Source organism: Phyllopteryx taeniolatus, chromosome 16 (assembly GCF_024500385.1).
Source record: "Phyllopteryx taeniolatus isolate TA_2022b chromosome 16, UOR_Ptae_1.2, whole genome shotgun sequence".
NCBI classification, from domain to species: domain Eukaryota; kingdom Metazoa; phylum Chordata; class Actinopteri; order Syngnathiformes; family Syngnathidae; genus Phyllopteryx; species Phyllopteryx taeniolatus.
Window position 1 is genome coordinate 1 of NC_084517.1, and position 13774 is coordinate 13774.

The following is a 13774-nucleotide window of genomic DNA, read 5'->3' on the forward strand; positions in this document are numbered from 1 at the left end:
GAAATGTTAAATATATTATAGAAGTTATCATTTATTTGCTTAGCTTGCATTAGTATGATGGACAATTTTAGATGTTTCGCCTTCAAAAAGAAGACTCAGCATCATCCATGGAAGGGCGCTTGGACCAAGGACGTGATCGGATGTGGTCGGGTCGTGACAGGTGTTGATCCAATATTATGTGTTGTGTCTTATTGCTTAAAATACTATGTCTGGGAAAAAACCCTCTTATTATCAAATATTTTGTGTTGTGTCTTATTACTTAGAATATTATCAAATATTATGTGTTGTGTCTTATTGCTTAAAATACTATGTCTGGGAAAAAACCCTCTTATTATCAAATATTCTGTGTTGTGTCTTATTGCTTAGAACATTATGATTGTAAATCCCTCCTATTTCAAATAAATGCAGGAGCGAGGGGGGGGGATTGTTTAGAGCGTGTTGAGAGACTGTGATCTGAACAATCTCCCATACGCCCTCCTCATGAGAAAAAGTAACAAGCGTCTTCATTCCTTTTGTGTCTATTATAATGTTGGGTAAGATTAATCTAACAGAAAGCTTCCTTTGTGAAGTTATGAGTCAAAATAGAAAACGTGTACAGCAGGTGCTGGGAAGCGTTTTTAAGCAATAAAAAACTGCAAATGTGTGTAAAACTCCAACCAAACCTTTGGGATTCAAACCACTGCCTGTAAATAGTATAAAGGGGAGAGTTCTACTCTAAATAGCAAGAGATTTTACTGGTAAAGCATCTTTTGTGAAGTTATGCGTCAAAATTTAAAAAAAAAGTGGACAGCAGGCGCTGGGAAGCGTTTTTAAGCAATAAAAAACTGCAAATGTGTGTAAAACTCCAACCAAAGCTTTGGGATTCAAACCACTGCCTGGAACTAGTATAAAGGGGAGAGTTCTACTCTAAATAGCAAGAGATTTTACTGGGAAAGCATCATTTGTGAAGTTCTGAGTAAAAATGCAAAAAAAAGTGTAAAGCAGGCGCTGGGAAGCGTTTTTAAGCAAAAAAAAACTGCAAATGTGTGTATAACTCCAACCAAAGCTTTGGGATTCAAACCACTGCCTGTAACTAGTATAAAGGGGAGAGTTCTACTCTAAATAGCAAGAGATTTTACTGGGAAAGCATCCTTTGTGAAGTTATGAGTAAAAATGCAAAAAAAAGTTTACAGCAGGCGCTGGGAAGCGTTTTTAAGCAATAAAAAACTGCAAATGTGTGTATAACTTCAACCAAAGCTTTGTGATTCAAACCACTGCCTGTAACTAGTATAAAGGGGAGAGTTCTACTCTAAATAGCAAGAGATTTTACTCGGAAAGCATCCTTTGTGAAGTTATGAGTGAAAATAGAAAAAGTGTACAGCAGGCGCTGGGAAGCGTTTTTAGGCAATAAAAAATTGCAATTGTGTGTAAAACTCCAACCAAAGCTTTGGGATTCAAACCACTGCCTGTAACTAGTATAAAGGGGAGAGTTCTACTCTAAATAGCAAGAGATTTTACTCGGAAAGCATCCTTTGTGAAGTTATGAGTCAAAATAGAAAACGTGTACAGCAGGCACTGGGAAGCATTTTTAAGCAATAAAAAACTGCAAATGTGTGTAAAACTCCAACCAAAGCTTTGTGATTCAAACCACTACCTGTAACTAGTATAAAGGGGAGAGTTCTACTCTAAATAGCAAAAGATTCTACTGGGAAAGCATCCTTTGTGAAGTTATGAGTCAAAATAGAAAACGTGTACAGCAGGCGCTGGGAAGCGTTTTTAGGCAATAAAAATCTGCAAATGTGTGTAAAACTCCAACCAAAGCTTTGGGATTCAAACCACTGCCTGTAACTAGTATAAAGGGGAGAGTTCTACTCTAAATAGCCAGAGATTTTACTCGGAAAGCATCCTTTGTGAAGTTATGAGTGAAAATAGAAAAAGTGTACAGCAGGCGCTGGGAAGCATGTTTAAGCGGTAAAAACTGCAAATGTGTGTAAAACTCCAACCAAAGCTTTGGGACTCAAAAAACTGCCTGTAACTAGTATAAAGGTGAGAGTTCTACTCTAAATAGCCAGAGATTTTACTGGGAAAGCATCCTTTCCGAAGTTATTGGTCAAAATAGAAAACGTGTACAGCAGGTGCTGAAAAGCGTTTTTAAGCAATAAAAAACTGCAAATGTGTGTAAAACTTCAACCGAAGCTTTGGGATTCAAAAAACTGCCTGTAACTAGTATAAAGGTGAGAGTTCTACTCTAAATAGCCAGAGATTTTACTGGGAAAGCATCCTTTGTGAAGTTATTGGTCAAAATAGAAAACGTGTACAGCAGGCGCTGAAAAACGTTTTTAAGCAATAAAAAACTGCAAATGTGTGTAAAACTCCAACCAAAGCTTTAGGATTCAAAAAACTGCCTGTAACTAGTATAAAGGTGAGAGTTCTACTCTAAATAGCCAGAGATTTTACTGGGAAAGCATCCTTTGTGAAGTTATTGGTCAAAATAGAAAACGTGTACAGCAGGCGCTGAAAAGCGTTTTTAAGCAATAAAAAACTGCAAATGTGTGTAAAACTCCAACCAAAGCTTTGGGACTCAAAAAACTGCCTGTAACTAGTATAAAGGTGAGAGTTCTACTCTAAATAGCCAGAGATTTTACTGGGAAAGCATCCTTTCTGAAGTTATTGGTCAAAATAGAAAACGTGTACAGCAGGCGCTGAAAAGCGTTTTTAAGCAATAAAAAACTGCAAATGTGTGTAAAACTCCAACCAAAGCTTTGGGATTCAAACCACTGCCTGTAACTCACATAAAGGGGAGAGTTCTTGCCTAGAAAGCCCCAGAATTTACTTGGAAAGCAGCCTGTGTGAAGTTATGAGTGAAAAGGAAAAAAGTGTACAGCAGGCGTTGGGAAGCATTTTTAAGCCATAAAAACTTTAAATGTGTGTAAAAGTCCAACCAAAGCTTTGGGATTCAAACCACTGCCTGTAACTCGTATTAAGGGGAGAGTTAAGCTAAGGAGGATGCATATCAGAGCGGGGACAGGGCCGTGTATAATTGCACAAGAAACCTGCTGACTAAAGAAATTAACATTGCAAAGAGGATCTATGCAGCAAAGTTGGAAAAACAGTTTAGCGCTAACGACTAAATCAGTCTGGCATGCATTCCAAACGCTGACCAATTACAAGCGACGATCCCCCCAAGCTGAGAACAATAGCACACTAGCCAACGAGTTGAATACCTTCTACTGCAGATGTGAAAAGGACACTTTCACACCCCACACCCACCCAGCCGCACCACCGACCACAATCACACCACCGACTTCTGCGTAAACCATCCATGAACAGGTTGTGGGACACATCTTCAAACAACAAAAGATTAACAAAGCGGCAGGCCCAGACCATCTGTCCCCATCCTGCCTCAAAGTCTGCGCCGACCAGCTCGCTCCAGTCTTCTCACAGATATTCAATAGCTCTCTGGAACTGTGCAAAGTACCATCCTGTTTCAAACGCTCCACCATCATGCCAGTCCTCAAGAAACCTACAATCTCGGGTCGAAATGACTACAGGCCTGTCGCCTTGACATCTGTGGTCATGAAGTCATTTGAACATCTCAAGCTGGACCACCTCAAGAGCGTCACAGGTCCCCTGCTGGACCCCATGCAGTTTGCCTACCAAGCGAACAGATCTGCGAATGATTTAGTCAACATGGGACTGCACTTCCTCGAACACCTCGACAGTACAGGGACCTACGCGAGGATCCTGTTCGTGGACTTCAGCTCAGCGTTTAACACCGTCATCCCTGAACTCCTTTCATCCAAGCTTCTCCAGCTCAGCGTCTCAGCTGCCATCTGCCAGTGGATTTATAGTTTTTTTCGGGCAGGACACAGCAGGTGAGGCTGGGGGAGGCCACCTCATACACACGCAGCATCAGCACTGGGGCACCCCAAGGTGTTGTCCTCTTTCCGTTGCTCTTCTCTCTCGACACGAACGACTGCACCTCAGCGCACCCGGCTGTCAAACTCCTGAAGTTTCCAGATGACACCACTGTCATCGGCCTCATCAAGGGGGGTGACGAGTCTGCATATCGACAGGAAGTGGAGGGACTGGAGCTGTGGTGCGGCCGACACAACCTGGAGCTGAACACGTGCAAGACTGTAGAGATGATCGTGGACTTCAGGAGGCATCCTTCGCCACAGCTGTCCCTCACGTTGTCCAGCTGCCTTGTGTCAACCGTCGAGACCTTCAAGTTCCTGGGAATTACAGTCTCTCAGGATCTGAAGTGGGCGACCAACAACAACTCCATCCTCAAAAAAGCCCAGCAGAGGATGTACTTCCTGCGGCTTCTGAGAAAGCACGGCCTGCCACAGGAGCTGCTGAGGCAGTTCTACACAGCGGTCGTCGAATCAGCCCTGTGTTCTTCCATCACAGTCTGGTTTGGTGTTGCTACAAAAAAGGACAAACTCCGACTGCAACGGACAATCAAAACTGCTGAAAGGATTGTCGGTACCCCTCTACCCATCCTTGAGGACTTGCACGCTGCCAGAACTAAGACAAGAGCGTGCAAAAAGAGCTCTTCCAGGTCCTTCCCTCAGGTAGGCGCTACCAATCAATGCAAACTAGAACTAGCAGACATTCCATTCGCACTCACATTCACACCTACGGGCAATTTAGAGTTGTCAATTAACCTACCATGCATGTTTTTGGGATGTGTGAGGAAACCGGAGTGCCCAGAAAAAACCCAAGCAGGCACGGGGAGAACATGCAAACTCCACACAGGCGGGGCTGGGGATTGAACCCCACTCCTCAGAACTGTGAGGCTGACGCTCTAACCAGTCGTCCACCATGCCGCCTGTTATGAGCAATATTCATCAAAATTATACATAGATTTTTTAAATATGAATTATTTCACTATGTCTATGAGTTTCCCTTTTTGAATTGAACTACCTAACCAAATTAAGATTGACACTTTTCGCGTGTGAGCATAATCGACGTGCTCGTGAGCGTCATTGAAATGTGTGTTGCGTGAGCGTCAATGAAATGCGTGTTATGTGAGCGTCAATGAAATGCGTGCATGAGGACCAGTGACATGCGTATGTGAATGTTAATGATGTGCTTGCGTGAGCGCCAGTGACATGCCCGTGTGAACACTATTGACATGCGCGCGTCAACATGATTAAAATGAGCGCATGAACGTGTTGGAGTAGAGTTTATGAGAGCAGTTGACAAGTGTTCATGAACACGTTTGACAAGTGTTTATGAGAGCAAGACTTTCAGTCATGCGTATGAGAGTATTTGACTAGTGTTTATAGGAGTATTTGACAAGTGTTCATGAGCGTGTTTGACTAGTGTTTATCCCGTTACAGGGCAATCATTGAAATACTTTGAAATTCAAAAATTCAAACAATTGTTGTTAGGGGTTATAACAACCGTTTATTTCTGCTGAAATACTTATTTTTTTAATTCAGCACCATTCAGAAAATCAACCTTAACCAAGTTACCATATTCGGTTCCTTGCCCGTTAGTGGTAAAAACAAAATCGAATAAGTATATCTAGACAAAATACAAGAAAAACATCTTTATGTTGAAAGAATATTGGAATATAAGCTGCATATGCAGTATCGCATTTAACACCACTAGGCCATTTTTTCATGGTACCGAATGAAGCAGTTACGCTCATTGTTCATGCAAAGGTGGACCTCGCAGACCCTACAGGCCACATTTGATCCAATAATGTGGACTTTGCTGCTGCAGTACTTGCAGGTCTGGCTCTTGGCATGAACAGGAGCATGGAAGAGACCCCGATCAAAACGCACAGCCTCATTTGGTGAGTGACTGTGGTGTCCCCGGACAGGCTGAGGGACTACCAAACTGGTGGTCAGCCTTTCAACTGATGAAGATGAGCTTATTCTGGAGCTAGATGTGGCAAGCATCTGACTGCTGGCACCCTTGAACACCTGGATCCGGAAATCCTTCAGCGGCTGGCCTTTTGACCAAAAGGCTTTACAGTCCTGCTACAGACCCAGGCATTTGTGATAGAGACATCAATTGCATATGCAAACAGACACAGGTACAACGTTTTGGACTTCATGGGGGTGCGGTAGAGGTGTACCAGCATGTCACTCTTATCAATGCCCCTCATGTTGACATTCTAACTCCTGATGACAGCTGGACAGGTCACAAGCTCGTTCTTCTTGGTCTCACTGCTGTACCTGATGACTGAGGACTTCGGCCCCACCCCCATGTCTATTGACAGCAGAGTGACCGCTTTGTTGTCCTTCCACCTGACGACCAGTCTGCCATCAGCTCTTGTAACATAGCCACAAGTACCACGAGGGGATAGCCTTTTTCTCCATCTCCTTGCTGGACTTGAGTGGAGGATTTTTGGTTCTGCTGTCCCTGGCTGTCCCCATGTACCTGCAGTTCTAGTCTTTGAGGTTCTACACAAGTTCTAGACTGGTGAAAAAGTTAACAGAAAAGATGGCTGAGGGGCCAGACATGGTACTGGCCAGGGCAGCGACAATCTGGCTGTTGGCACCCAATTCTTCATGTTCCGTTGTTTGTTTTGTTGGCAGGTGGTTGGCCTAGTTGCTGATTTACTGGTTCGGCTTCGCCTCTGGGCTTGTGGTGCTAGCTGCACATCATCATCATCGTCCTGCCGTAAAACATCCGTGCTGAAATTCACAAATTTCACAAAGACAGGATCTGTGATGAAGGGTGATCTCTTCTGATTGGCTGAGTGAGGACCATAGGGTTCTAGACCTTACTATGGTACAGCAGGGTGGCCATTTTTAGTGTGTGTGGAAATTACCAAAAATAGTCACTTGTCCGATAAAAGGTTTTATCTCAGTACTGTGTACGAGAGTGTTTGACTAGTGTTCATAAGAGTATTTAACAAGTGTTCATGAACCTGTTCGTAGTGTGAGCCTTCTAGAAGTATGTGTGTGAGAGAGCATTTGAATAGTAAGTGTGAGAGCTAATCCTGAATAACGTTCCTAATGGCCTATTATAGTAGAAACGTCTACCATATGGTTTGTAATTGTATGGTTATCTTATATTTCCCTCTCATTGCTACTTAGGAGGAGTAGCGGGGGGTAGGCAGCGCCACTCACTTCGGGCTGGGCGGACATGCTCACTGGCTTTCATATGCACGGCGCGGTGCAGCCAAGAGCCTCGCAATCGATCGGTAAAGAGAAGCCTGGGGGAGTTTGTCTATGCCTGGGCAGCCTACAGTGGCCAGCCAGTTCGCCGCTCGGCACCAAAATTAAGTATATGACCGCGAGGAAGGTTTCCAGTGTAGTGCAGCTAGCAGGCTTGCTAGGTGGCTAGCTGCTTTCTTAATCAAAGCACAAGTAAGTGATCCACGATGCTGTCACAGTTTGTGGGATGGCTGTTGCTGGCTAAGCACTGTGGCATGGTCCAAGGCAAACCGGGCCTTTCACATCCACATGAACGCACTTCAGTTCAGTTCTGACAAACACGGGGTGACTGTATGTCATTTAGGCCAATTTTTTCCTGCTTTTTAGGTCTGTTACAATTATCTGAAATTTTAAGTTACTGTACATAACTGTTGTTATATTCTCCCCCTGTCTAGTAAATAATATTTACCACGCAGAATTTTCAATATTGACATTGATTATCAGCAAAAAAAGTGTGAATTTGATCAAATTCTCGGATTTCCTCAGCTCAATAAAGTCCTTAAAACCCTTCCTTTTTTTTGATTACATTTTATGCACACTTTGATGATTATGACATTTTGATCAAAGACAACATCCATCCATTTTCTGAGCCGCTTCTCCTCACTAGGGTTGCGGGCGTGCTGGAGCCTATCCCAGCTGTCATCGGGCAGGAGGCGGGGTACACCCTGAACTGGTTGCCAGCCAATCGCAGGGCACATCGAAACAAACAACCATTCGCACTCACAGTCATGCCTACGGGCAATTTAGAGTCTCCAATTAATGCATGTTTTTGGGATGTGGGAGGAAACCGGAGTGCCCGGAGAAAACCCACGCAGGCACGGGGAGAACATGCAAACTCCACACAAGTGGGGACGGGGATTGAACCCCGCACCTCAGAACTGTGAGGCTGACGCTCTAACCAGTCGGCCACCGTGCCGCCCAAAGACAACATCCATCCATCCATCCATTTTCTGAGCCGCTTCTCCTCACTAGGGTCGCGGGCGTGCTGGAGCCTATCCCAGCTGTCATCGGGCAGGAGGCGGGGTACACCCTGAACTGGTTGCCAGCCAATCGCAGGGCACATCGAAACAAACAACCATTCGCACTCACAGTCATGCCTACGGGCAATTTAGAGTCTCCAATTAATGCATGTTTTTGGGATGTGGGAGGAAACCGGAGTGCCCGGAGAAAACCCACGCAGGCACGGGGAGAACATGCAAACTCCACACAAGTGGGGACGGGGATTGAACCCCGCACCTCAGAACTGTGAGGCTGACGCTCTAACCAGTCGGCCACCGTGCCGCCCAAAGACAACATATATAAGACAAAGGCTACAGGGATGAAATGTGGCCGCAAATGTTTTGACCACTTCCCATGGGCTCACCACCTGTAGGAGGGGACATAGGGTTCGTGCAGTGCGAGCTGGGTGGTGGCCGAAGGCAGGGACCTTGGCGAGCCGATCCCTACAGAAGCTGGCTCGAGGGACATGGAATGTCACCTCTCTGGCAGGGAAGGAGCCCGAGCTGGTGTGTGAGGAAAAGTTGGAAAAGGGTCGGGGATGAGATCCTGCCTGAAGTGGAGGAGTACAAGTATCTTGGGGTCTTCTTCATGAGTGAGGGAAGAATGGAACGGGAGATCGACAGGTGCAGCGTCTGCAGTGTTGTGTATCACTTTGTATCAATCCATTGTGGTAAAGAAGGAGCTTAGCCGAAAGGCGAAGCTCTCGATTTACCAGTCGATCTATGTTCCTACCCTCACCTATGGCCACAAGCTGTGGGTCGTGACCGAAAGAACATGATCCCGGAAACAAGCGGACTATATGAGTTTCCTCCGCAGGGTGTCCGGGCTCTTCCTTAGAGATAGGGTGAGAAGCTCGATCATCCGGGAGGATCTCAGAGTAGAACAGCTGCTCCTCCACATCGAGAGGAGCCAGATGAGGTGGCTGGGGCATCTGATTCGGATGCCTCCTGGACGCCTCCCTGGTGAGGTGTTCCAGGCATGTCCCACCAGGTGGAGACCCCGGGGACGACCCAGGACACGCTGGAGAGACTACGTCCTTTGGCTGGCTTGGGAACGCCTCAGGATCCCCCCCAAAGAGCTGGATGAAGTGGCTGGGGAGAGTGAAGTCTGGGCATCCCTGCTAAAGCTATTGCCCCCGCGATCCGACCTCAGATAAGCAGTTGAAAATGGATCAAGTTAAACTGTAAAATGGAACCATCGCCGAATTTCCAAGTCATTAGAAATAGGACATACAGAATTACACTAGCATGCTGCATTCTGTCTTTGTTTTGCCCCATTGACTCCCATCCATCCATCCATTTTCTGAGCCGCTTCTCCGAGGGTCGCGAGCGTGCTGGAGCCAATCCCAGCTATGATCGGGCAGGAGGCGAGGTACACCCTGAACCGGATTGAACCCGGGTCCTCATAACTGTGAGGCTGACGCTCTAACCAGTCGGCCACCGTGCCGCTCCATTGACTCCCATTATAAATAATATTTTTCAATACCCTGTAAAACTGACGTCTTACAATGCTTTTGCCATTATTTCTCAATGTTTCTGATTGTTTTCGTGTAGAAAATAAAATAATAATAATTTTGTATGTAATTAAACCTTTCACCCACTAAGTGGCGCCAGAGACCTTGACATAATTTTCAGGTCTTGACTGCTGTCGGACTTTTTTTTTTTTTTTAGAAACATCTATCCATCCATCCATTCATTTTCTGAACCGGGTGTGCTGGAGCCTTTCCCAGCTAACTTAGGGCATGAGGCGGGGTACACCCTCAACTGTTTGCCAGCCAATCGCAGGGCACACATAAACCATTCGCACTCACATTCACACCTACGGGCAATTTAGAGTCTTCAATCAACCTACCACGCATGTTTGCCCGGAGAAAACCCACGCAGGCACGGGGAGAACATGCAAACTCCACACAGGCGGGGCCGGGGATTGAACCCCAGTCCTCAGAACTGTGAGGCAGACGCTCTAGAAACATCAAACACGTGCCGCTTTAGAAACATCCATCTATTCATTTTATGAGCTGCTTCTCCTCACTCGGGTCGCGGGCGTGCTGGAGCCCATCCCAGCTTTCATCGGGCATTAGGCGGGGTACATCCTGAAGTGGTTTTCAGCCAATAGCAGGGCATATACAAACAAACAACCATTCGCATTCACACCTACGGGCAATTTAGAGTTGTCAATTAACCTACAATGCATGTTTTTGGGATGTGGGAGGAAACCGGAGTGCCCGGAGAAAACACATGCAGGCACGGGGAGAACATGCAAACTCCAAACTCCAGAACCCCGCTCCTCAGAAGTGTGAGGCAGACGCTCTCACTCGTCTGCTGCCGTGTCGCTTTTTTAGAAACAAAACATCCAAATTCAATCGCCAGGAATGTGTGTGCGTGTGCGCGTGCACGTGTGCATACGTGTGTTTGGCACTACATGACAACGTTGTTTTTGTGTTACAGCTGCAAAGTTATATTTCACCACAATAGTTACAAAGTCTTACTATGCTGATAAGTATATTGTGTGTGCAGATATAAGTATATTTCGTGTATGTGTTTATTTTAAAACCGGTTTGTATTGTTCCTCTTTCATTGGTCGAGAGGTCCTGTTTGAATTTGATCTCTTCGATTGGCCGAGAGCGGAGTCCTTATGACCTCACTCGTCAGTGCGTGTGTGCGTGTGCAATGGCACGATGAGATGACAAAACGTGGTTTTATATGAGACAACTACAAACAAAAGTTTTATTTCAACGCATTACTTACAAAGTCTGAGTGTGCAAATACAAGTATATTTTGTGTGTAGTTTTGGAACGTTTGGATTACTCCTCTCTCATTGGTCAAGAGGAGAGTGTACCGGTTTGAATATGTCCCTCTCTCATTGGTCGAGACCTGGGCTTTTCAAATCTCAACACCTTGGTCAGTTCATTTTCAAATCAGAAGCCATGCGACGCACACTGTCTTGTTAGCAAGACTGAGATGCTTTCCTTGAATCCGCTGATGAGGAAATTCCTCTGTCAGGCAATTCTACAGAAGAAACTTCTGATGAGGACTACATTTTTCCATCAGCCACTTGCAAGTTAGAGGAGGAAGAAGAGGAGGAGGAGGAGGGAGAGGAACAGGTGGAGGAGGAAGAGGAGCAGGGGGAGGACGAGGAGGAGGGAGACAAGGCTTAAATCACCATGTGACATGCAAAATATTGAATTGAAATATTTTGTAGTCTCCAACACATGATGTGGCCCAGCATTTCACCCCTGCTCCTAATTTGACCGTTGGTCCAACCCACTACGCTATTGCCAAGATCAGCTGTGCCCTGACTGCATTTGAGGTGTTCATGACCCCTGAGATCATCCAGCTCATCAAGGACATGCCAGACCTTCGGGCCAAAGGTCAGTCAGCCACTGGAAGAATGTCTCTGATGAGACATTAAAACATTGATGAGACATAACATACATACAGGAGACAGCTATTTTTGGAGGAGTTGGGGAAAGCCCTCATCGCGCCTGCAATTGCGCAGCGGAAGCATCTCCCCAGCCAAGAGGCTGCAGCCAGCCTGGTGAAGCAAGCTCACCGTGGGGAGAGGAGCAGATCGATGAGGAGGAGTAGCAGCCCAGCAGCAAGCGCAAGCAGTGCGTAAAGTGTACAAAACCACTCTTCAATCAGTGCTCAAAATGTGCACGTCACATTTGTAAAAAAAAAAAAAACACACTAAAGGTGTGTGTGGTGATTGTTTCAAGAAATAAATTCGAAACTAGTTGAAATAGTTAATTCCCTGTTGTTCATTGCCTGTTGTTGTTTATTCATGTTGTTTATTCCTGTTGTTTCATTGTAGTTGATGTTTTTTTTACCTTGTTACATAATAATAATTCTTGCATCAAAATCTGTGTTATGATTTAATGACTTATTCAAGGCTCTAATTAGCTCATATCAAATATTCCATGTTGAAAGCAATTATTGTCATAAGACAATACTCCTTTTATTTCCCATACAGGGCATACCAAAAAGATATATATATATACCTATTTATGGATAGGTCCAAAGCTGCTGAACATTTTGAGAGGTTGAAAGTAAAACAAATATTCATATATGACCTAGTTATGACACTTAAGTGCCTGTGTTTTTGTTTTGTTTTTGCCACAAACGCGTCCTCAGGAGTTTTTTTTTAAAAAACAGCCATTTCTCCAAAATGATAATGCGCAAGAAAAATGTGTTGTTATGACTTACTGACTCATTCAAGGCTCTAATTACCTCATATCAAATACTCCACTTTAAGTTTATTTTTTGAAAATATGGCATATTTAGAGTTATGGTCATAACACAATACTCATTTTATTTCCCATAGAGGTGCTTCTTGCGTACTGCGGACCGGTTCAGCGCTGCCCGGACGTCCTTCCAAACCACCTGGGCTCTCTGGAGGTGGTCTTGTACGGAGGGGACTGCCACCGCCTGCTCCTGTAGGTCGAACAGTGGAGGTTGGAAACCGTACCAAGCCATGAATAGGGACATACCGGTAGCAGACCTGGTGAGGAAATTATGAGCGTATTCAATCCATGGGAGGAAGGAACTCCATGAGGAGGGGTTGCGGGCGGCCACACAACGGAGTGCCGATTCCAGGGTTTGGTTGCCCCACTCCCTCTGGCCGTTGGTCTGTGGGTGATACCCCGAGGATAAGCTGGCTGCTGCGGCCTCCGCCTTGCAGAATTCCTTCCAGACCTGAAAGGAAAACTGGGGACCTCGATCGGAGAGTATGTCGATTGGGATGCCATGGTGTTTCAAGACATGTAAGACAAGGATGTTAGCAGTTTCCAGGGCGGACGGGAGTTTGGGGAGGGGCACATAATGGACCCACTTGGAAAAACAATCAATGATTGTGAGAATAACAGTGTTACCTTCAAAAGGGGGGGGCGGTAACGAAGTACACAGCGATGTGAGACCAAGGGCGGCTGGGAAATGGCAAGGGGGGCAGCAAGCCAGCTGGAGGTCGGTGAGAAGACTTCCCTTGGGCGCAGACGGAGCAGGCTTGAACGAACTCTCGGGTGTCTTTGATGAGGCTGGGCCACCAGAAGTGCTGTTGAATGAACTGGGTAGTACGGGTGATGCCAGGGTGACAAGTTAATTTAGAATTGTGGGCCCACTGCAAGACCTCCGAACGTGCTGAATCCGGGACAAACAGGTGGTCAGGAGGCCCGGTCTTGGGATCAGGTTGGAGAGGGATTTGGAGCTGGTGAATTATTTCTTCATGAATAAAATTATCATCGGCACCGGAATCAATAAGGGCAGCGATGGGGGTGTTATGAGCAGAAATGATAATGCAAGCGGGAACGGTAATGCGCGAGGGAGAGCTTGCGGGAACAGAGGTTTGGCTCACCGCGACGCTCTCGGGACGCGTTGAGTCAGCCAGTGTGTCATCCTTTTCCATGTAAGCCTATCTCCTGCATCCTCCTCTCTAACACCAACTGCGCTCATATCTTTCCTCAAGACATCTACCAACCTTCTCTTTGGTCTTCCTCAAGCTCTCTTGCCTGGGAGCTCCATCCTCATCACCCTTCTACCAATATACTCACTCTCTCTCCTCTGGATGTGTCCAAACCATCGAAGTTTTCTCTCTCTAACTTTGTCCCCAACCTAACCTTG